Source organism: Zingiber officinale, chromosome 11B (assembly GCF_018446385.1).
Source record: "Zingiber officinale cultivar Zhangliang chromosome 11B, Zo_v1.1, whole genome shotgun sequence".
Taxonomy (NCBI): Eukaryota; Viridiplantae; Streptophyta; class Magnoliopsida; order Zingiberales; family Zingiberaceae; genus Zingiber; species Zingiber officinale.
The window spans coordinates 62,585,582-62,610,967 of NC_056007.1; the positions used below are offsets into that span (position 1 = coordinate 62,585,582).

The 25,386-nt window shown below is 43.5% G+C and overlaps 1 long non-coding RNA gene across 1 annotated transcript; it reads left to right on the forward strand.

The window, feature by feature from the left end:
• The first annotated feature begins 875 nt into the window (after positions 1 to 875).
• Positions 876 to 17,434, forward strand: LOC122033545. Its single transcript, XR_006126578.1, has 3 exons — positions 876 to 1,008; positions 2,222 to 2,288; positions 17,141 to 17,434. It is a non-coding gene; the product is annotated as an uncharacterized LOC122033545 (long non-coding RNA).
• Positions 17,435 to 25,386: the final 7,952 nt, after the last annotated feature.

Below are 25,386 nucleotides of genomic sequence, written 5' to 3' on the forward strand. Positions count from 1 at the left end.
TGGAAGCCTTTTCCATGAAAAGTGAGAGGACCATGCCCTGGAGGTTTAACCGGCGTAAAATCGATCGAGATTAGATTGAGAGTCTTGTCCATGAGAAGTGAGGGGACTACGCCATGGAGGTTTGACTTGCATAAAGCAAGCCGGGATTAAAGGAATGGATTACCTGAATGCTTAGTCCTTAACTTTGACTATCATCTACTCTTGACTTTTGACTGTCATGTCATCTTAAACTATCATTTCCGCCTTTTCACCAGGGTCATCCACTATTTACCGCATCACTCACATTTGGAGCTAATACCATAACGTTCTGATTAAGGAATCTTATCATATGAAAGTAGAGATTCCTTGATTTTCATTTCTCCAAATTTAAGTTATACTATTATACTTCATGGAGGTTTTGTATCTTGCTGTTGCTTGTAATTATGAACCTTCTATGATGTTGATAGGATCTGAGGGATGCTTTGCCATCTTGGCTTTGGTCCTGCCACACTTGTAGAATTTTTGGTTTTTACTTCGCCACATGTTACTTCGGTAATTAAAATTTATGAAGTAATATATAATAATAAACTTCGATAATAACACCAGTGAAGTAAAATATCATTATTTACTTCAAATTTTAAAAAACACAGGTTTCACTATTAATTTATAGTAATATTTTACTTTGGTATAATAATTTTAATGAAGCAAAAAGTAAAAAAAAAAATTATACGTATAAATGTGTGAAGTAAAAAAGATGAACTAGTTCCCTATATATAACTTTCTAATATAGAATATAATTCTCACTTCATTATGTTACTTTATAATATACAATATAATTCTCGTTACTTTATAATATATAATATAAAATTATAACACTTAAAACGTATTTTGCATCTCCCCATTACAACTCAGCCCTTCAACGATTTGCTTTCCCTTCACTGCTCAAACCCTAGAGGCCGTCGATTTGCATCTCCAGCCGTCCGACGCCGCCGGAAACTACTTGTCAACTTCTTGATTCGAAAGCTTAAGGTCTGAAGCCTTCTAGTTTGGTATCAATCGATGTTTAAACTCAATCGCTCTAACCCTATAAACTTCTTTAACCCACAAGTTTCCATGTCTATTGTCTCTTCAGAAATAATGCTGCATTATGATGTTGTTTTCTAGTCTATGTTCCTTCATGAAAATTTGGCCAGACCTCTTCTTTTTGTTACCTACTCATGCAATTTTGTTTTTTTTTACTTATGTATTTGCTATTGGGCAATTGGTTGGTTTACCTTCTTCTTTCTAATTGTCCTACACATCTGAAACTTGGAACGTAGTGTTAGATTTAAAACCCTTTTTATATGTCTATTCATGGTAAATTTCTCTTTCTGTAATAGTGATTTTGTCATTTTAATCTTTTATGAACTTTCTGCAACACATGTAAGTTCCTAGATATTTAAAATATTTAAGTGATACTAAATTCTTGTGTTCCCTAGTTCATTGTATTTTAGCTGCTGGATTTTAAATTCTTGACTGGTTATTTAATGGTCTACCAGACATTAAGAGCTAAATGTTAGGCCAAGCTCTCTTATCTACCTAGGCTTGGTTTAAAAGAAATTCAATAAGTAGCACCTCCTGAGAAGCTCCTTATAGGGCACCAAACACACTAAAATCCAGTAAACCATGTGGTTATGAGATGAGTACCAAACACAAATCAACAATCTTATTGCAACATATGCAGCCACCAATCGGTTTGCTGTTAATATATTTGTATCCCTTTGCTTTATAGTTATCAATTTGATCATTAGAAATATACTTTGATTGTAAACACCCAATGACAAAGTACAAGGATGGACAAATTCATGTGTTTGTCATTTGTGAGGATTCATACCCGTGAAAGGATGAAAACATATTTTAAAAGGAAATAAAAGATTTGCTCTCTTCAAAACTATGTAAGTCAATTATTGGTCAATCCGCAAATGAGGTGGGAAGGGTAATAGGTTCTAGTGGAGGGTTGAATATGACTATTGGTGGCAATGTTTTAAAAGGCAATATAGAAGAGCTTGAAAAATAGTGTAATTTAGTATGCTTGTACTGCATTTGGTATTAGTGTTTATTAATAGTGTGAATCTACTCATTCCTTACATTGCTAGCTTGCCAGTGTGTTTTACTATTTATATGCAGTCATCCTAAGTGTTGGATTCTATAGCTTTGTGCATTCATACTCTATAACGTTGCTTATTTACTATAATATTTTCAGGTGTTGATCAAATCCACATTGAAGAAAGAAGTCCTTGAAGTAATTTGAAGAAGACCTTCATCTAGCGGTAAATAATATAAAAATTTATCGTTACATTTTTTAGGATTTTGGTATATTGAAATGGATAAATCTTGGATTCGGTCGGATAGAAGGTCCAAACAGTACAAGGAGGGTGTGGAACAGTTCATTAGCAGTTGTTTACAAAATCCTCATATTGTTCCTAATTTAATTCATTGTCCTTGTTGCAAATGTATAAATCTTAAAAAAGGATCGGTTAAGTCCATTCAAGAGCATCTTTATTTCCATGGTTTTAGTCAAAATTATGTGAATTGGATTTGGCATGGTGAGTCTGCTGAAAGTGATAGAGTAAATTTGAGTACCAACCAGGAACCAATTGATAATTATCATGATGAGTTTGAAACTACCAATATGTGTGAAGCATCATATGATAACTATACAGAAAATCCAGAAGCATTTATCGAATTTTTGGAGGAAGCAAAGAAACCATTGTATAATGGATATAAACATTACACAAAGTTGAGTGCACTTGTAAAACTGTACAATACCAAAGCAAGACATGGGATGAGTGATGCTCTATTTTCAGATCTACTAATGGATTTTGGGGATATGCTGTCAGATAATCACAATCTGCCATCCAATATGTATGATGTAAAAAAGATATTGAGTTGTTTAGCATTGAGCCATGAAAAGATTCATGCTTGTTCCAATGATTGCATCCTTTATAGGAAGCAATATAAAGACTACATAAGTTGTCCTAAATGTGGTTTGTCGCGGTGGAAGCTAACCAAGAAGAATGTTGAGAAGAAAGGTGTTCCTGCCAAGGTGGTGTGGTTTTTCCCTCCCATACCAAGATTTAAGCGCATGTTCAAATCTTTAGAAACCTCAAAAAATTTAACATGGCATTAAGAAACCAAAGGAGTTGCTGATCAGTTATGTCATCCAGCTGATTCACCATCTTGGAAGTTGGTGGATCATATGTGGTCTGACTTTGAAAGTGAGCCAAGAAATCTTCGGTTAGCACTAGCAGCTGATGACATTAATCCTTATAGTAACCTTAGTAGTCGGTACAGTTGTTGGCCAATCATGTTAGTCACCTATAATCTGCCTCCAAACATGTGTTTGAAGAGGAAATTCATTATGCTAACTATGCTTATTTCAGGGCCTAAACAGCCAGGAAATGATATAGATGTCTATCTCAAGGTGATAGTTGAAGATTTGTAACGATTGTGGGAAGGAGTTGATGGTGTCTATGATGCTTATCGAAGAGAGTTTTTTACTCTTAAAGCAGTCTTATTATGGACCATCAATGACTTTCCTGCCTATGGTAACCTTAGTGGATGTACTACACATGGTTATTATGCATGCCCAATATGTGGAGAAGATACTTATGCAAAGTATTTGGAAAATGGGAAGAAAATGTCATTTGTTGGTCATAAACGATTCCTACCACGGTTTCATCCCTATCAGAGGCAAATGATGGAGTTTAATGGCATGGAAGAACATGGAGAAGCTTCTACACCATTATCTGGGGTTACCTTGTTTGACAAGCTTTCAAACATAAGGTGTGAATTTGGAAAGAAGAATAGTGTAAAAGGTAAAAAGAAAATGAATGCAAAGGAGAATAATGTGGAAGATAGTAAAGAAGAAAAAGATTTTGGAGCAACAGATTTCAGAAAATGTAGGAAGAAGAAGTCAATTTTTTTCAATCTTCCTTATTGGAAATACTTGCATGTTAGACATTGTCTTGATGTGATGCACATTGAGAAAAATGTCTTTGAATCCCTCATTAATACTTTGATGAATGTTAAAGGAAAAACCAAGGACAATGTGGCAGCTAGGTTGGATATGGTTCAAATAGGAGTTAGGCCTGAATTGGTCTCTAAATTTGGTGAAAAAAATATATCTTCCTCCGGCTGCATGCTCATTCACAAAAAAAGAAAAAGTTACAAGTGTGTCAATCGTTAATGGATATAAAAGTTCCAGAAGGTTTTTCATCAAACATGAAGAATCTTGTGTGTATGTCTGAGCTGAAGTTGACTGGATTAAAATCTCATGATTGTCATGTTTTAATGCAGCATTTCCTGCCAATACTCATACGTGATGCACTACCAAAACATGTTAGATACGCCATCATAAGATTATGCTTCTTCTTCAAAGATATTTGTTGCAAGGTTATAGATGTAGCTAAGTTAGATAAGCTACAATCTGACTTGGTTGTTACACTATGCTTATTGGAGCAGTATTTTCCCCTTTCTTTCTTTGATGTCATGCTTCACTTAATGATACATCTTGTTCGAGATGTCCGATTATGTGGACCAGTTTACTTCTGGTATATGTATCCATTCGAAAGATACATGAAGGTGCTTAAGAGTTATGCAGGCAGTCGAAAACATCCTGAAGGTTGCATTGTTCAGAGATATTCAGTTGAAGAAGCAATTGAGTTTTGTTCAGAATACCTCAATGACCTTGATCCTGTTGGGGTCCCTCAATTAAATCGAGACCCCAAAGCAAGCATTCCTAGCTTCTTAGCATGCAAAGCACCAACTATAGTGCAACAAGCTGATCTACTACAAGCACATTTGACCGTACTGGAAAATACAAAAGAAGTATCTCCCTACATAATGTAAGTGTACTACATTAACATATTATTTCGCACAGTGTGATTGCCAATATCTACTCTCTAACACAAATTTATATATAAATATTTTCACAGTGAACATAAAACCTTCCTTAAGTCAATGTTTTCGAAAAAAGAAACAGATAAAAGGTGGATACAAGATGCTCACAACAAGAGATTCATTGACTGGTTGCGTGCAAAGGTGGATGCAAAAATCTTTTTCATGCATTTTGTTCTGAACAAGTGTAGCTACTATTTTAATCACCCTATTCAAATTGAATACTCAGGTGGCTGCTGAAATAGATAGCTGCAATGGTGGAACGACATCGACATTGACATGGTTGGCTCATGGACCACGTGCGCACGTCATTAAGTATAGTAGTTATGTGATAAATGGTAATTTATACCAAACAATGGCACGGGATGATGAGAGAGTTTGCCAAAATAGTAGGGTTTCTCTAGTTGCCAACACTATGCTTGTCTGTAGTGCCAAAGATAAGAATCCCGTAATGGCTGACGTGTCTTTCTATGGAGTGATTGAAGAAATATGGGAATTGGACTATCATCAATTTCAAGTTCCTCTTTTCAAATGCGCATGGGTTGCACATGACAAAGGAGTAATCATCAACGATGAATGTGGCTTCACCTTAGTCAATGATCTGGTGATAAGGACGGGAGACCCTCGTCGGTGGGGGGGTCAACGGCACGTGGGGGTCAAAGGCCAAGATAGTCAACCCGGAGACCGGTCGACCGGACGGAGCAGGCCTACCGACAGGGCCCTGCAGGACGACCGACCGTGAATCTTCCGAACCGAATGAAAACCAACCCGACTAGGGGTCGGGTTTCCGATGCTCAAGGTAAAAAGGCTTCAAGGGTCGAGCGGGCTGTCCGTTCGGCCGGCGCACAAGGCAACACAAACAGGGGCAGTCTCATTCGAGCATATGACCGATGCATAAGTGATATGCCTGCCGAGCGGCCGATCCGCTCGGCCCAGTAACAGACAGGGAACACAAGAGGACAAAGGAGACAGGATAACATCATCCTCGAGACACCTGCCGCCGACAAGCGGCAGAGTTGGCGGCCGAGTCGTACATAGAATCATACGGCGGAAGCTTCCACCGTCATATCCGGGATATGCTCGGACGATTGTGGAATGGCGCCAGAGGTACTTTTCTGACATAGACTTGTTAAGGTATGTTTGGGGAAGCGTGCACGCATCGGGAAATATGCCCGCGCTTCCCCGGGGTCCTATATAAAGACCCCAGACGTCGATGAAGGTATGCACACATCTCTACTATAGCCTCGTTACTCTGCCTCTCTCGTTGCCTGACTTGAGCGTCGGAGGGTCGTGGCCGGGAAACCCCTCCCGGCTCGGCTTCCTTGCAGGTTCGTCGGAGGGCCACACCACCAGTCGGAGACAGCGGAGCGTGCCACGTCCCCAGCGTCCGTCGACTCAGTGCTCGGACAGGATCAAATTGGCACCGTCTGTGGGAACGCACCTGAATCTGAGCCAAGAAGATGGAAGAAGCTGGACGTCATCTTTTGGTAACGCTCTCTCCCGAAGAGCTCGAAGCACTCGTCCAAGCGCGAGCAGCGAAAATTGTGGAGCAGCAGTAGAAAGCTCAGGCCGAGCGGGCAGTGCAGCAAGCAACATCAGCTTCGGGGGGTCGAGCGCCACCTGAAGACCGGTAGGAGCAGCTCTCAATATGGGGGCAAAACAAGGGGCCAGCCGACACTCAGATGGGGGCGCCACCCGCCCCAATACCTTTTCATCGGGCTCTGTTCCAGACGCCCTCGGAGGTGGCGCAAGCCAATCAAGACAAGGGATCCTCATCGGATGAGGCACCCATCCGGGATGTCAGAAAAGGAAAGGCGCCCCGATCGGATGCATCGCTCGAGCGGATCAACTGGCAGTTCTCAGATGCCATTCTTTGCGATCCACTGTCGAGGCATTATGTGCCCCCTGCGATCGGGGAGTACAACGGGACAACCGACCGAGATGACCACCTGGGTAAATTCGACAGTACCGCCACTCTGCATCAGTACACAGATGGTGTGAAATACCGAGTGTTCCTCACAACGCTTTTGGGATCGGCGCATCGGTGGTTTCGAAGACTACCGGACGGCTCCATCACAAGTTTCAAGGAATTCCGAACGGCGTTCCTCCATCATTTTGCTAGCAGTAGGCGCCACCAGAAGACGAGCGTCAACTTGTTTACCATCAAGCAAGGTGCGAGGGAGCCACTCCGAGCGTACATTCAGTGCTTCAACCAGGTGGCCATGGACATTCCAACGGTCACCTCGGAAACAATGGTGAACGCGTTCACGCAAGGGCTCGTGGACGGTGACTTCTTCCGATCGCTCGTCCGGAAGCCGCCTCGGGACTACGACCACATGCTGCATAAAGCCAACGAATACATCAATGTGGAGGAGGCCCAGGCGGCGAGAAGAAAGGAAGCCCAGAGCGACCAGCCAGCTCCCGCCGAGCGGAAGCAGCCCATCAGTCACCAGCCACCCAGAGGACCGCGAGCCGAAGCCGCCCGTCCTCATCAGCACACTCGACCGCACGCCGTCCAGCAAGTCGTGGCTGATCGGCCTAAGCACAAGGGGAAGGTATTGACCCCGATGTTTTGTTCACTACATCAGTCGGCCACTCACAATACCCGCGACTGTCGGAGCTTACCCCCCATCGCTCATCTCGCACCGAGGAGTTACCGTCGCCGATCGCCTTCACTAGACCGGCAACATCGGCAACGGAGCCCTGGGCAAAGGATATAAAGGCGATCCCCCGAGCGGCACCATCGTCAGCAGCACGGAGCCCACCACCGAGCATCAAATGAACGACCTCGACCTTCCGCTCGGGAGGAGGAAAACAGGGGCAACGCATCGCGGGGAGAGATCAACATCATCGCCGGGGGCCCGACCGGCGGAGATTCCAATAGAGCTAGAAAGGCACATGCAAGGCAGCTGAGGATCCACGCGGTCGGCTGTAGCCAGGAAAGGGTGAGCGGACCCGAGATCAGCTTCGGGCCCAGGGACCTCCAAGGAGTTGAAATCCCACACGATGACACTCTGATCATTCGAGCGGTAATAGCCAATTATACTATTCACCGCATTTTCATGGACACAGGCAGCTCGGTCAACATAATCTTCAAGAAGGTCTTCGACCAACTACAAATTGACCGAGCCGAACTACTGCCAATGACGACCCCCCTCTACGGATTCATGGGGAACGAAGTCTTGCCGGTCGGCCAAGTCTGACTAGCTATCTCGTTGGGCGAGGAGCTGCTCAGAAGGACGAGGACCACCACCTTCATCGTAGTTGATGCTCCCTCGGCCTACAACGTCATCCTGGGGCGACCGGCTCTCAATGAGTTCCGGGCAGTCATCTCTACCTTCTGCCAGAAAATCAAATTCCCGGTGGAAGACCAAGTAGGGGAGGTGCGGGGAGACCAACTGGCTGCTCGAAGATGCTACGTGGAGATGGTCCGAGCCGAAGCCAAGTCCGCTCGGAAGGTGCCGCGAGTCGAGGTACATGCTATTACTGACAAGCCACCTTCTTTAATTTATGAAGAAAAGGAAGAGGTACAGATTGACCCTTCCCGACCAGAGGCCACCACCTTCATTGCATCCGATCTGGAGGAGAAGCAGAAGGAGAGGTTGATCAAATGCTTGCGATGAAACTGCGATGTCTTCGCCTGGTCAACTCATGAGCTGCCTGGAGTCTCGCCGAGTGTAGCGCAACATGAACTTCATGTCCGGCCGGACGCTCGTCCGGTGAAGCAAAGGAAGAGGGACTTCAGCGCGGAGCAAAATGTAATCATCCGGGCGGAGATAGAGAAGCTTCTGGAGACCGGCCACATAAGGGAAGTACAATTCCCGAGTTGGCTTGCAAATGTGGTCCTGGTTTCCAAGCCGGGCAACAAGTGGAGAGTCTGCATCGACTTCCGGGACATGAACAAGGCGTGCCCGAAGGACTTCTACCCCCTTCCCCGGATCGACCAGCTGGTGGACTCCACGGCCGGGTGCGAGCTGATATGCATGATGGATGCATACCAAGGCTACCATCAAGTGCCGCTCGCCCAAGAAGACCAAGAGAAGGTTAGCTTCATCACGGCGGACGACACCTACTGCTACAATGTAATGCCGTTCGGGCTGAAGAACGCGGGAGCCACCTACCAGCGTCTAATGAACAAGGTCTTCAGGGAGCAGATCGGACGTAACTTGGAAGTGTACGTGGACGACATACTTATCAAATCCTTCCGGGCGGCCGATCTCTACGCGAACATGGAGGAGATCTTCCAAACGTTGAGAAGGTATGACGTCAAACTTAACCCTCAGAAGTGCCTGTTCGGGGCAAAAGGCGGGCGCTTCCTGGGCTACATTGTGACCGAGCGGGGTATAGAGGCGAACCCCAGCAAGATAAAGGCATTGCAGGACATGCCGCCTCCCAGAAATCTCCGAGAGGTACAGCGTCTCACCGGTCGGATAACGGCGCTGTCAAGGTTCATCTCTAAAATCGTCGACCGGAGCTTGCCATTTTTCAAGATTCTCCGTAAAGCCACCAAGTTCCAATGGGACGAGGAGTGCGATCGGGCATTCGAAGAATTGAAAACTTATCTGAATTCCTTACCCATGTTGGTGAAACTAGCCGAAGGTGAGCCGCTCCGCATATACTTATCTTCAACTGAGCATGCTGTGGGCTCAGCATTAGTAAGGCCGAGCGGTGAGCAACAACCAGTGTACTTTTTAAGCCATATCTTAAAAGATGCTGAGTCTCGCTACACCGGTCTTGAGAAGTTGGCTTTCGCCTTGGTGCTCGACGCTCGGAGGTTGCGTCCTTACTTTTTGGCGCACACCATTATTGTGATGACAAATAGCCCGCTCGCAAGGGTACTCCTAAAGCCTGAATCATCCGGACGGCTCATCAAGTGGACAACGGAACTTAGCGAATTCGACATCCAATACCAACCCCACTCGGCGATCAAAGCGCAGTCCTTGGCGGATTTCGTGACCAAAGTACAAAAGCCCAAGCCCGAGGCTACATGGAAAATATATGTGGACGGCTCGTCTACTCGGCTCGGAAGCGGAATTGGGATCATGCTACTTTCGCCTCAGGGAGAGTGGATGCATTTATCCATCCGGCTAGACTATCGGGCAACCAATAATGAAGCGGAATACGAAGCCCTCATAGCCGGATTGCAAGCTGCACGGCATGTTGGAGTCAGTCGGGTCGTGATCCACTCGGATTCCCAGCTGGCCGCTCAGCAATTCATGGGCGCTTTTGAGATAAGCAATGCAAGACTCAGATTGTACGCAGAGGCCTTTGAGAAACTCAGGACCGGCTTCACCGAGGTAATGATCCAGAAGATACCCCGAGCGGAGAACCAAGCGGCAGACGAATTAGCCAAGCTCGCAAACTCGATATCGCCGGTCGTCATCCAGCAACCAATCGAACAGGTATCCTTGGTAGCGCATATAGACCGGATGGAAGGCCTCACATTCCCAAGCGATTGGAGAACAACCATCATGGAGTTTCTGCGCTCAGGGGCCTCACCATCCGATCGGGATGAAGCTCAGCTACTAAGAGGAGGGCCGGCCGGTTCACTCTCATCGGAGATCAGCTTTACAAAAAGGCTTTCTCCCGACCGCTGCTAAAATGAGTCAGCTCAAAAGACGCAGAGTACATCCTCCAGGAGGTACACCAAGGATCTTGCGGAGGTCATCCGGGCGACCGATCTTTGGCTAGGAAGATCCTACTGGCCGGATACTTTTGGCCAACGCTACATGAGGACGCCGCTCGGACCGTCACAACGTGTCTCTCCTGTCAAAAGTACCATAATTTCTCGCATAAGCCGACGGAGGAAATGAAAGCGTCCACCGTGTCTTGCCCGTTCGACCAGTGGGGCACGGACATCGTAGGACCCTTCCCTATGGCGACTGGGCAAAGGAAGTTTCTATTGGTGGCAGTAGATTACTTCTCCAAGTGGGTAGTGGCCAAGATAATCGAGCACATGGTCAAAAAATTCATCTGACAAAACATCATCTGTCGGTTCGGCGGCTCGTGTCAGACAACGGACGACAGTTCGTCGGAAATCAGCTTAAGGAATGGTGTAAGGGATATGACATTGAGCAGCACTTCACGTCGGTGGCTTATCCCCAAAGCAATGGTCAAGCCGAAGTAGCCAACCGGGAGATACTTCGAATTCTTCGGGCTCGGCTCGACCACATGGGAGGGAGCTGGGTGGACGAGCTGCCGGGAGTCTTATGGGCCATCCGCACGACCCCTAAAGAAGGAACGGGAGTAACACTGTTCCACCTGGTGTACGGGGGCGAGGCGGTAGTCCCAGTCGAAGTCGGCGTAGAGTCCGTCCGGGTCCAGAATTACGACGAGGTGAATCCCGAGCGGAGATAGCTAGAATTGGACTTGATCGACGAGGAGCGAGTCAAGGAGTTCGTCCGTATGATGGCTTACAGGCAGAGAATGAAGCAGAACTACAACCGTCGTGTGGTTCCTCGAGCATTCCAGGTGGGCGACTTGGTCTGGAAGAAAGTGAAGCCGGTCGGGGATGTAGGCAAGTTGGAAGCTCCCTGGGTGGGACCGTTCAAAGTCATCGAGAAGCTCCGATCGGGAGCTTATTACTTGGAAGATGAGGATGGACGAAGGCTAGATAGGCCATGGAGCGCAAACCACCTCCAGCCCTATCGGGCCGGATGAAAGGTGCGCCAATGTAATGTATTTCATGAATATGCCGTTCGAATGTATCTTTTGGCTGCAGGAATGAAAGCTATAAGAACAAAGCAGAGGCATGAGCACGGTGCGCCCATCGGATAATTGTATAAAGCCAAACGCTCGACGGCGAAGACCCCGTGCCATTCGGCCGGGAGTATATTATCCGAGCCATAGGCTCGATGGCGAAGACCCCGTGTCGTTCGGCCGGGAGTATATTATCCGAGCCAAACGCTCGATGGCGAAGACCCCGTGCCGTTCGGCCGGGAGTATATTATATGAACTAAAAGCTCATTCTAGAAGACCGTTGAGCTCCGACGTTAAACCCTAGAGTCGGACCGACGACTATAAACCCCCGGCTTGAAGACCGTCGAGCTCCGACGTTAAACCCTAGAGTCGGACCGGCGACTATAAACCCTCCGTCTTGAAGACCGTCGAGCTCCGACGTTAAACCCTAGAGTCGGACCGGCGACTATAAACCCCCCGGCTTGAAGACCGTCGAGCGACGACGTTAAACTCTAGAGTCGGACCAGCGACTATAAACCCCCCGGCTTGAAGACCGTCGAGCGACGACGTTAAACCCTAGAGTCGGACCGGCGGCTATAAACCCCCCGGCTTGAAGACCGTCGAGCGGCGACGTTAAACTCTAGAGTCGGACCGGCGACTATAAACCCCCTGGCTTGAAGACCGTCGAGTGGCGACGTTAAACTCTAGAGTCGAACCGACGACTATAAACCCCCCGGCCGGAAGACTGTCTGGCGTAGACGCGACAAGTCGTGCGGTCCTCGGCTCAGCGATAAACTAGTAATCGACAAGCCTTGTCCATAGGGACAAAAAAGTGACAACGTACTTCCGCCCGAATACATCGGCGAGAAGGTACTAAAGAGGTCGGCATGTGAACCGAGCGTCCGAGCGGCCGAGTTACCAAAGGTACTTCGCGACAATCTAACGAGAATTCCATTATAAGTGGGGTGTCCAGCCGAGCGGCCTAGTTATAAAGAATGCTTCGTTAAAAATTCCTTGGGAAGGCCGGGCAAGACTAGTAACGATTAACGAAAAGAAAGAGGGAGGAGACGTGAACGATTGTATTTCGCGGTATGATCGAAGGACACAAGTATTGGCAAAGTTAATAACAAGACGGGATATATCCATTAAAAGGCCGACCCTTAGAGCCGATCGGAAGAGTTACAAAAAACACTACTAAGAAAATCATAAGCGCTCCTCACTCCAGGGGCTCGAAGATGGGCTCCAGAACGCATTCCAGTAGGCCGGCCATATCTTGGGGGGGGGGGGGGGGGGGGGGGCTCCTTTGGGAGATGGCCCTTGGCCTTCAAGTAAACAGTGGTCGCCCGGATAGCCTCTTCGAAGGACAGGACTAGCCGATCGTTGAACTTGTTACCAAACGTGTCCAATCGGAGGTAGTTCCGTCTCATCACCTCGAAGCGGTCGGACTCTCTGTCCTGATATTCCTTCAGCGCCGCTCGGGAGGCGTCGAGAGCTTCCTGAAGATCTTTCAGATCAGCTTGCAGTTTATCTTCCGTGGCAGATCGGCTCTCTTTCTCAGCAGCTAGCAGGTCGGTCAATTCCGTGATGCGCGCTCCAGCGCCCGAACCTGCACCTTCATTGCGTCCAGATCAGCAACGGCCCTATTTTTTCTGTTGGTGGCCACAGTGATCTAGTGGTCATGGGACTTGACTTGGACTTCGAGTCCAGCCACCCTGGTTTCCAGGCCGGAAGACTTATGTCGCTCGACCGCTAGTAGTTTTTCTGTTTTGGCCAGCTCGGACTTGAGCATGGCGTACGAGGGCCTCTCAGCCGGCACCCCTCTAGAAATTTGGAGTTTCTTCAACTCCTCCTCCAATTCGGCCAGACGATTGCTGACCGCAATGTTCTCCACCCATTGCTACGTTCGGATGGGATAATGTCAGGAACATGGTGAAGTCGTCATAATAGCGTTAGGAAACATACCCCAGTGGCTTGCTGCATATGGCTGTCGGCTAGCTGACCAGGAGTCATCAGGGCGACCCGACCCCTCGCATCTTCCCACGTCTTGGTGAGCGTCCCTCGAATAGTAACTTGATGCTCGGGAGCAGTAGGCTGATCCGTCGCCAACAGGAACTCCTCGGTGGGAAGACGGAGGACGAATTGGATCACTCGACGACCATTCGGATCCGATTGGGAAGAAACGGCTCGACTGGACGATTCGCTGATCGGCACAGAAATAATTTCCGAGCGCTTGAGCCGAAGTCAGACCCGGGGCACAGAACTAACGGGTGGCGCTCCAGTCGAAGCTGCTGGCTGATCGAGCTGGGAGGGAGTCCGATCAGAAGAAATGGCCTCATGCGCGACAGGTAGCGGGTCGGTCGTCTCTAAGGGGGCGTCTACTGGCCCAATCACCGGCTCAGCATGTGCAGTAGACGTCCGGCGGCGCTTGCGTACTATCAGTGGGGAATTGCCTGCCGACCGCTCCGCGTCCTTAGATGTAGGCTGCTGATCGGCCGAAGAAATAGCATCCCCTGCCGCTCCAGTTGCGGCGACCTGATCTGCAGACTCTCGAGCCTCAGTTGGAGTGCCTTCGCCTTCGTCTTCATGCGAGCCGACCGGCGCGATGCCTAGATCAGCCATCTCCTTGGCTACCACCGCTTCCATTTCGGCGGCTTTCAACTTCAGCCGTTCGGCAACCTTGGCGCGCCACATGATGTCCGCTGCATAACAGAAGAATAAATCAGTTAGACCAAAAGGAAAAAAGACAAGGGAAGCGCTTACCCATGCTGCTCGGGAGCTTCGTTCGGATCGGGCTCAAGCCGAATATATACAACACCCCTTCGTGGAGTAGCTTGTTGATGTTGAACCTCTGACCGGCTAACAGATTGGTCGCATGAAGATATTCTAGCTGGCTCTTGTATCTACCGAGGTCCGGCGGGCTCGGCATAGTGGTCTGCCATTGGGTGCGAAAGGACGGCAGCTCGGGGAAGCGAAGGTAGAAGTAACTTTCCTTCCAGTGCTTATTCGAGGTCGGCATCTTATCGAAGAAGACAAGGCCGATCCGCGATTGGAAGACGAAAGTACCCCACTCTGACTGTTTGGGATAGTAGAAGTAATGGAAAATTCTAGGGGCTAAGGGAATGCCGTGCAGCTTGAAAAGGATTACTACGCCGCACAACAACCTAAAAGAGTTGGGGACGAGTTGGCCGAGCGGGATGCGGAAATAGTTACAAACCTCCCGGATAAAAGAATGTAGAGGGAAGCGCAGACCGGCCACGAATTGGTCGCGGAAGAAGCAAACAGTGCCGAGCGGCGGTTTATGGGGCCGATCGGAAGAGGTGGCTAAAGCTAGTCTATGGTCGGAAGGCAGTTCAAATTCATTAAGGAAGCGTCCCGCGTCGATTTCGTCGAACCGGCTAACCATGGTCATATACCATAGGCCAAGGGAAGAACCAGAAGGCTGCGAAGTGCTAGCCATCGCCGGAACAGTGGCGAGGAAGAAAAAGTCGAGGAAAGGAAAATGAAAGGGTTGAAGGAGGAGACTGAAACTACAGTGAACGAATGCAACGACCACCAGAAAGAAGAAAACGGAAGAAAACAGAGATAGGAGAGGGCTTACTGGGAGCAAAGTGCAAAGGAGAAGGCCGAGAGTTCGTCGGAGCACCAAAGCAAGCGGACGCTGGGAAGATGGTCGCGAGAGGAATCGCCAAAAACGCAAAGACAAGAGTGATAGAAGGAGGTTCAGTGCCGGCGCTTCATAAACCCCGGTCTCGGTCCACCGCAACCGTCCGATCCAAGTCATCGAAAGAAGTGAGGACATCGGACAGTCGGATTTGAACCGACGTTTGTCCCATCGAAGCTTACGCCCCCGTCGTACGATGACGGTGGACATGCCAAATGACGATCAACGATTGGACGACATTTAATGAGCGCCATTACTCGCGCGTGGGCAGCTTAATGAGGATTGGCACGAATTCCGAGGAGACCCGACGACGCCGACCACCCCTGAAACAGTAGCGCAACAAGCAGCGAATGGAGATCAAAACTACGAGGCATAGCCATCAACTCGCCGATCGGCCGAGGGGGCCTCCTAGAGCCGATCAGAAATACACTTTCGGGAGCGGCGAAGTGAATGTCGCTCGACCAAATTCATAGTCCAGTCAGTCGGACTTGGCGCCTCCTTCGACTAGACTTGAAGAGGAGGCATGTGATCCGGTGATAAGGACGGGAGACCCTCGTCGGCGGGGGATCAACGACACGTGGGGGTCAAAGGCCAAGATAGTCAACCTGGAGACCGGCCGACCGAACGGAGCAGGCCTACCAACAGGGCCCTGCAGGACGACCGGCCGTTAATCTTCCGAACCGAATGAAAACCAACCCGACTAGGGGTCGGGTTTCTGATGCTCAAGGTAAAAAGGCTTCAAGGGTCGAGCAGGCTGTCCGTTCGGTCGGCGCACAAGGCAACACAAACAGGGGCAGTCTCATTCGAGCATATGACTGATGCATATGTGATATGCCTGCCGAGCGGCCGATCCGCTCGGCCCAGTAACAGACAGGGAACATAAGAGGACAAAGGAGACGGGATAACATCATCATCGAGACACCTGCCGCCGACAAGCGGCAGAGTTGGCGGCCGAGCCGTACATAGAATCATACGGCGGAAGCTTCCACTGTCACATCCGGGATATGCTCGGACCATTGCGGAATGGCGCCGGAGGTACTTTTCTGACACAGGCTTGTTAAGGTATGTTTGGCGAAGCGTGCACATATCGGGAAACGTGCCCGCACTTCCCCGGGGTCCTATATAAAGACCCCAGACGTCGATGAAGGTATGCACACATCTCTACTGTAGCCTCTTTACTTTGCCTCTCTCGTTGCCTGACTTGAGCGTCGGAGGGCCGTCGCCGGGAAACCCCTCCTGGCTCGGCTTCCTTGCAGGTTCGTCGGAGGGTCACACCACCAGTCAGAGAAAGCGGAGCGTGTCACGCCCCCAACGTCCATCGACTTAGCGCTCGGACAGGATCAGTCGATATGAACAAATGAGGGCACACGAATGATGAATTTGTTCTTGCAAGTCAAGTCAATTATATTGATGACCCATTAAAAAAAGGATGGTCAATTGTGCTCCCAGTGCCAAATAGATGTTATGAGGGAGAGGATGATGGTTGGACTAGTATTACTGAGTCTCGACCAATTGCTGATGTTGATACTCATTGTATTTCTGTTCATAAAAGATACTTTAGATCAAAAAATAAGGGTGTTTGGGAAATGAACAATAAAAAATGATGATTTGTACTTTTATGTCATGTTTATGTTATGAATAAGAAAAGACACTTTCTGTACTTTAAAAATTATGTTATGCACTTTTATCATGTTTTTATTATTATTCTTATTTATGTAATGTGTGTGTATATATATATATATCTAATGTACTCTTATTGTTCTTATTTATGTCCTATTTATGTTTCTGTTATTTTGATTTATATTATATTTATATTTGTGATATTTTAATTATCCATGTTATTGTGTAGATTTTAATATTAGTTTTATTTATATTTTTATGCAGCGGAGAGCATAATGGGTCATTAAAAAAAAAAGGAGGAAAAACCTACAGTGAGGAGCTACAAGAATTAAATGATGATAAGCTGCATGGAGTTACTGATGCAGAGCTACATGGACTTACTAATGGAGAAGAATGTCTTGTAGATGTGCAGAAGAGCTACATGGACTTACTAATGGAGAAGAACGTCTTGTAGATATGCAGAAGAACAAGAGAGGACCTATATTGATGGGTAAACTAACTGCAGCTGCAAGATGGGGGAAAAAAGCAAAAATTGATTATGATCATATGGGGAGGTCAGCATACAATGCAAATGGAAGAGCTTTACAATCATACATTGGTTCTATTGCTAGATCCATGATGCCAATCAATATAAAGTCTTGACCTGATGTTCCAAAAAACATAAAATAAAAAGTGTGAGAAAAAATCTCGGTAAGTACAAAATTCAATTTTACTATTCATATGAATTTGTTAATCAAGTATTGATTATGTATACATGCCGAATTCTCAATGAGGATAGAATAAAAATTTGCATATTAGTGTTTATACATAACGTGTTTATATGTATATTAGTGTTTATGTATCAGCTTGTTCCTTGTTTGAGCAACAGCAGCAACAACAACATACAATACTTTTTGTCTATAGAACATAAATGAAAATCATATATATCCATACTTTTTATTGAGAATTCTGCATGTATGCATGTTTTTGAGAATTCGGCAGGTATACAAAATTCAGCCTAAACACTTTTAATCGAGGCATTATATGCATATTAGTGTTTATGTATCAGCTTGTTATTTGTTTGAGCAACAACAATGTCCAACACTTTTGTCTATAGAATATAAATAAAATTCATATATATACATATTTTTTATTGAGAATTTTGAATATATACATATTTTTGTCTATAGAACATAAATGAGATACAACATATTCTTTATTGAGAATTCTGCATGTATACATGTTTTTGAGAATTCGGCAGGTATAAAAAATTTGGCCTAAACATTTTTAATCGAGACATTATATGCATATTTTTTTATCAGGATTTTATGTACATATTTTTTTGGACATGTGTGTATATACAAAATGAAATAATACCAACTAATATTTTTTTTTTTTTTTGTATAATGTTTTCGAACTAGCGCCGCAAAGTAAGTCTGCTGTGATGAATTCAGCAGCTCAAAAGTGACGAGATTTCAAAAACAAATTGACTAGCAAATTTGTATGACCGAATAGAAAAAATCCTAAAAAGTTGATTTCTCCACCATATCAACTCCCAATAACAGTTTGGAAAGCATTTGTGGATGCGAGACTGGATCCATCATGGGAGGTATACTTTATAAATTGTCATGTTTCCTTTAAGAACTATTAATTTCCATACTTAACTGAAGAACATAATAATGTAGGTTATTCATGAAAAACAAAAAGAACGGATCATGCATTGTAAATATCACCACAGAATGTCTCACAAGGGTTACATTGGCTTGGAGGCTGAATTGATAAGCCATGGAGTATTTTGTTTGTCATTTTCAGTAAGTTTTTCATGTTCTTATATTAATAAATTTTGGAAGTTTAGAGATAGAAAAATATAATTACTGAAGATGAGGAAGTTGATAGATCGGTGCTTTGACATAAAGCTAGGGAAGACAAATCTGGCAACATAACAAATGTGGAGGTATCAGAAGTTGTTGAAAAAATTGTAAATGTTTAGTTTTATTCAATCTCCATATGCCTAGGTAAATAAAACTGTAGTTTTTGTATTGATTTGTTATGTCTCTAATTGTAAGATGACTTGTTGGAAAAGAAAGTCAAAGGAGAGTTTAAATCTTCGGGAATGAATGATGTCCTAACCACTACCTTAGGAAGTCAAGAACATTATGGAAGGGTTCGAGGTGTGGGAGGGTTCGTAAAACCTCAAGTATATTTTAAAACTCCAAAAAAAAAGAGGGAATCAGTCTCAAACACTATGGTTGAAAACTACAAAGAATAATTGGAAGAGACTAAGAGGTTAAAAGCTGAATTGGAGAAATTGAAGACTCAACTTGCTAGTGTTATGCCAGTCATCAATGATCGAACTTCTGAGACTGTAGTATCTTACAAGTGCTCAAATATAAAAGACCTAAAACTATCAGATGATGTGGAAGAACTTTATGAATGCGACATTTCAAATATAAAGGTTCTATATTTCTTGATTTCAAGTCAAATTACTTTTCTTTTCACATTCATATATTTATATATAATATCTTATTGTTCTTAAAAGAGGAAAAAATGCCACCTAGCCATAAAACAACTTGAAAATGTAGTGGTGTATGACACAATAATATCATAAGGAGGTCCAAGTATAATGATTCATCATGTTCCACTTGGGGAACAGAACTTCCAGGTATCTATTGATGTTGTCTTAGATGAAGAAGCAGAGCTTCCAATCCCAATTAAATTTGGACCAAGAATCATCAAAGATGCAGTTGGAGTCATTGTTGGTTGGCCTAAAGAGTTGGTAATTTTTCCAACGACAAAGGTATTTTAAGTTTTCACTTGATTTTGTGTTTGCAATTTTTATATATGCTGTTTGGATTGTTTAGTTCATAATACATGTATGAATATTCTAAATTGTAGAAGAAGGGAAAACCTCAACCATTTGCTCTATCGGATGTTCTTGGTCAGCGCAATAAGTTTAAGGATATTGAAAAAACATTACCTATGACATGCAAGTATATCTACTCACATGTTGTTAGATTGATGGATGAATTGCAGAGCATATACATAGAGTTTGAGGACACTATGTTTGGACGCTCTAAAAGTATATGATTGCTAAGAGAAGATATCTTGTGCTTTATGGAGATGAGAGAGATAGGTGCCAGACAAATTTTGGTTTACATGGGGTATGTTATGTCTATTGGGACTTTCGAGCCGTAAAAATCGCTTTTTGCGTTGCGGAAACCTCAAAATCTTGCCACGGATCCGTGCGAAGATAAACAAAATTCATGTACATGTTTGTTTATCCTAGATCTACCTTAGATCTACATGATAAGAGTGTTACCCTTGTCGCGATGCCCTTCGCTTATCCCGCTTGTCCAAACGGTTGTCGGATCTTGTAGAGTGTCAAGTGTATACTCCTCTACACGTATCCACACGGACAAAAGGTGGAGAGAACCACTTAGAATGTGCTAGCACCCTTGAGTGGCTCGACAATGGAGGAGAGGGAGAAGGAAGAAGAGAGGAGGAGGAAGAAGAATTGAATGAGCACACACTTTGCTTCAATTCACCATAAAGTGGTCGGCCACTTCATTGTGTGTTATATACCTCCATTAATACCAAGAGTCATGGCTCTTGGTCTTCCTCATGAGGTGGTACACAATGATGTAGCCATGATGATGTGGAACACCATCATTGTCCGACCCATGCCAAGTCACAAATGAGGTGGCATTTGGTCAAGTCAAACTTGACTCTTCATCTTCCCTCTCAAGGCAAGTCAAACTTGACCCATTTATCTCCCATGGTTGATCAAATCTACCCTTTGATTCAAACCAATTTAATTTAATGAATCTAAATTCATTGGTTTAAATTGACTCAATGAATCATAGTCTAAACTAGACTCATTCGACACATGAATCAAATTGAGTCTAACTCAATTAGTCTAATTTGGATTACTATTAATCCAATTTGGTTCATCACAGGAACCTAATCATCTTGGTCCATCATATGAACCTAATCTCCATCTAATTATTCTTTGTGTGTGACCCTATAGGTTCTTGTAACGTTGGAAATGCTCCTAAACCCATTTAGAAACATAAGTAATGAGCGGTATCTAGCAACACATCATTACTACCCAAGTTACAAGAATGTTGAGATCCAACATCACCTTTGTGACTATTAATTGTGACCCTCACAATATATGATAATGTCCTTCTATCCTTGACATCTAAATTGATCAACTGAGGCATAGACCATGCCATCCTCTAATCAATTTATGTCTTGAACTCCAAGTAGACTCACTCTAATCAAATGAGCTCAATATCTCATATTGACTCATTTGGGCATGACCATGCACTTAGTGGTCTCACTCTATCAAGAATCATGATGTCACTCCCATCATATAGGAGGGGTATATCCCATCTACATCACTCACATACCTCCGCATAATTTGTTACATACCCAGTAATCGCCTTTATAATCCACCCATTTACAGGTGACGTTTGACGAAGCCAAAGTATGCAACTCCTTATGTAAGGAACCATGGTGACTTCTGGTCCAAGGACTGATAGTCATACTAATAGTCACATGAGAAAGTATATGACACTCGTATAACGATCCATGATACTTTCTCATGGCGGGTCATTCAGTATACATTCTCTAATGCATACCCATGTGTCAACTTGATATCTCTATATCCATAACTTGTGAGATCAAGTCATCGAGTTGACCTACATGCTAGTCTCCTCGTGTTAACATTGTCCCTAAATGTTAATACTTGACTAGGAATGATTAAGAGTAGTGTTCTCTATATCATCTCATTATCGATTCAACCAATCGATTGATATAGATAAGAACCTTCTACTCAAGGACGATATTATACTTAATTATTTGGCACCAATACAAGTAAGTATAATAACCATTATGAAATGCCTTTATATATATATATCAATGTCATTATGAAATGCCTTTATATATCTGGTCTCTAAGTACACATCAATGTCATTTCCCGGCTGTTTAGGACCAGAAATCAACAACGTGAGCATCATATATTTTCTCTTCATACACAACCATGGAGGAAGGTTATAGGTGATCATTATAACTGGCCAACAACTATATGTAGAACTCATCAAACTATGAGGATTGATCCCATCAGCTGCTATGGCCAACCCTAGATTTCTTGTCTCAGAAGCAAAATTTGGCCAATTATGATCCACAAGTCTCCAACAAGGTGCATCAGCTGGATGTCGCATATATGCATCACATACTCTTTTATTAGCATGCCAAATTAACTCCTTAGATATTTCCTTGCTCCGAAACATTCTTTGAAATCTAGGAATAGGAGGAAAGTACCATAAAATTTTTGCAGGGACTCCTTCAATTAACCTAGAATTCTTGGCCAACTTCCACCTTGACAACCCACAAGTAGGACAATCGGTAAAATCCTCATACTCCTTCCAGTATAAGACACAATCATTAGGGCAAGCATGTATTTTCTTATAAGTCATCCCCATTGCACATAAGCTTTTCTTTGCATCATATAAAGATAAAGGCAATTCATTGTCAACGGGAAGCATTTCTCCAAACAAGACAAGTAGTTCAGTAAAACTATTATCACTCCAGCTGTATTTCGCTTTCAAGTTATATAATTGCACAATTGCAGATAACTTTGTAAATTTAGTACACCCAACATACAGGGGTTTCTCAGCATCCTCAAGTAATTTTATAAATTGATCTGGATTCTCTGAACTTTCATATGCAGCGTGTACCATATCTATAGGTTTATCAGCAAAATAGTTTTCACTTTCTCCAACTGCATCATTCTCTTTCTTTAAATCTCCTAATACAGATTAAAAACCCCATGCCATATCCATTTTTTGTATGTTAAGTCTATACCATTACAGTACACATGTGCCCTTATGCTATTAATATTAGTGTTCCATAGATTGCCACATTTCGTACAAGGACAAGGTATACTAGTAGGATTAGTAGCATGTTGCAGCGCAAATTGCAAGAAAGATTCTAGTCCAAGTTCAAACTCATGTGATAATCTATCCTTTGCCATCCATGCCTTGTCCATTTTGTTGTACTAATGAATCTAAAATCAATCAAAAATATCAAGACAATTACAACAATGAGCCAAAATTCTTAATCCATCATTATACAAATAAATTAACTATGCGGGTCCTCCAAGAAACCAACTACGCTTACCAAAAAAAGGATACGAATAAATTTCATAAACCAGAAACCAACTACTTCATCATTATACCAATAAATTTTAAACCAGAAACCAACTACTTCATCATTATACCAATAAATTTCTAAATCAGAAACCATGACATATCAGTGAAAAGAATTAGCCTAGACATAAAAGAAACTTGATAGTTCAAGGATTACATAAAACCAACTTAGCAACAGGAACTAACAACTCCTCAATCTATCAAACAAAAATGATAAAATCAACTCAAGGTAGTGTTTGAGGAAATTCATCAAACACATTGCATGCATCAATCAATTAATACTTGCAAACAAGAGATCAAGAAGATGAAACTGTCGAAGATGAGGAAGAAATTCAGTAGCGATGATGTATAAAGGAAAAATTACCGGAATGTGAAGAAGGACTCGAGCGGTGGTAGTGAATGCTGGACCGAAGATGCATGAAGCAAAAACTACTCGAATGCGAAGAAGGCCTTCTCTTCTCAACCAAATGGAGGAGTTGGAGGAGATGCAGTGTGGTTGGACGGAGAAGCAAGTTCGTCGTGTCTTGATCCTGATCGGGAGAGGAAGGGGCGTCGATCTAGGAAGGGGGAAGAGGGAGATGAGGTTGAGAGAGATGGTCGGAGGTTTAGGTTTAGGCTGAGAGAGATGGTCGGATGGTCGGAGGTTTTAGGTTTAGGTTTACACGAGAGAGATGGTCGCGCGGAGGAAGGGGTGGGATATAGATTTAGGTTTGGAGGGAACTTCACAGTGTTGCAGATTTTGGCTTGTGGGAAAATTAAAATATTTTATTTTGGTTCATTAACATCGGATTTTAAAAACCGTTGTTAAAATCGGTGTCTATTAACGAAAAAAAAGGCGCTCATAGACATCGCCTAAAAAACTGATGTCTATGAGCTAAAATATGCACTCATAGACACCGGTTTTTAGAAAAACCGGTGTAAAATACTCAAAGACATCGGTTTTAGCTTAAAACCGTTGTTGTTCCACTGATGTCTATGAGGGATTTTGTTGTAGTGGTGCAGTCACCTCTATAAATATTTGAGGGATGAAGACAAGGCTAATTATATTTCATTTGTGGATCCCGACAACATACCTACATGCCCACTTGGCAAAGATGGTTGTGACTTATCACAACATATTGCTGACCAGTTGGAAGCAGTGTGTAGAGACAACATCTGGCTCATCCCATACAACACTGGGTAAGATTTTAGTTATTTATCAATTCTTACTACATACTAGTCAAAGTTATATTTTCATTACCTTGCAGATACCATTGGATCTTGACTATCGTCAATGAAGATAAAAATATGATATATTTATTGGATTCTATGTCTAATAGAAATCGAGATGATGCATGGAAAACTATAGTGACCAAGTATGTAGTGGATTATGTTGATTTTGAATGCATTCACTTATAAATATAAAAAAAATAACTTTCTTACTTTTTAAAATGTAGTGGGATCAAAATGTACAATGTCTTGAGGGGTATTGCTAAAGGACCAGGTTTTAAACAATTGACGGTATGTATTGTTCCTATGTATTAAAACATGAATGGATTGTTATTATTATTTGGATTGTGACCATTGCCTTACTTTTTGATTTCATTATAGGGTAATCTAAAACAAAATAGTTCTATTGAATGTGGATATTGTGTGATGAGGTACATGAAAGAGATAGTTGAATGTGAAAATCTACGGTTGGAGAAGATGGTAAATTTTTTCTTTATGATATATAATGGATGTGATGAGTTCCAATACATATTTGTTTTGTTTTATCCCTTTGTACATGGATAACTAAGGCAAATCAAATTGCAATCAAGTAGGTAGTGTCCATCATGCTTTGTTGCCAATGCAATAGCTTGTCCATATTAGCCATATGTTGTAATTGTGCATGCATCTAGTTGTCTATTTTTTCTTTATATGCTTTGTTTCCTCTTTTTAAATTGAATTATTTAAGATCTTTATAACTCTTATATGGGTTTGGAGAATATTTAGGATCTTTATCACATATGCTTAGTTTTATTATTTTTTTATGGATATTCATCATTTTGTTTGGATCTTAATATGATGAAGTCAGAAGTGAATGAAACGAATTCATCTACTCGTATGTAGGTTCCTAAATAGGTCGTGTGTGTTGGGATAAATAATTTATTTTACATTGTCGATACACTTTTGGTTTTGTGGATGTATTTTTTAGTTATACTTGTGGATTGGTGGATAAATTTATGGATTGTTAATTTTTGAATGGATAATTTATTGATCTAATTAATGCGTTTTAAGTTTATTGCATATTAAATTTTTGTTTAATTTTGATGAAGTAAAAAATATGTTTTTACTTCA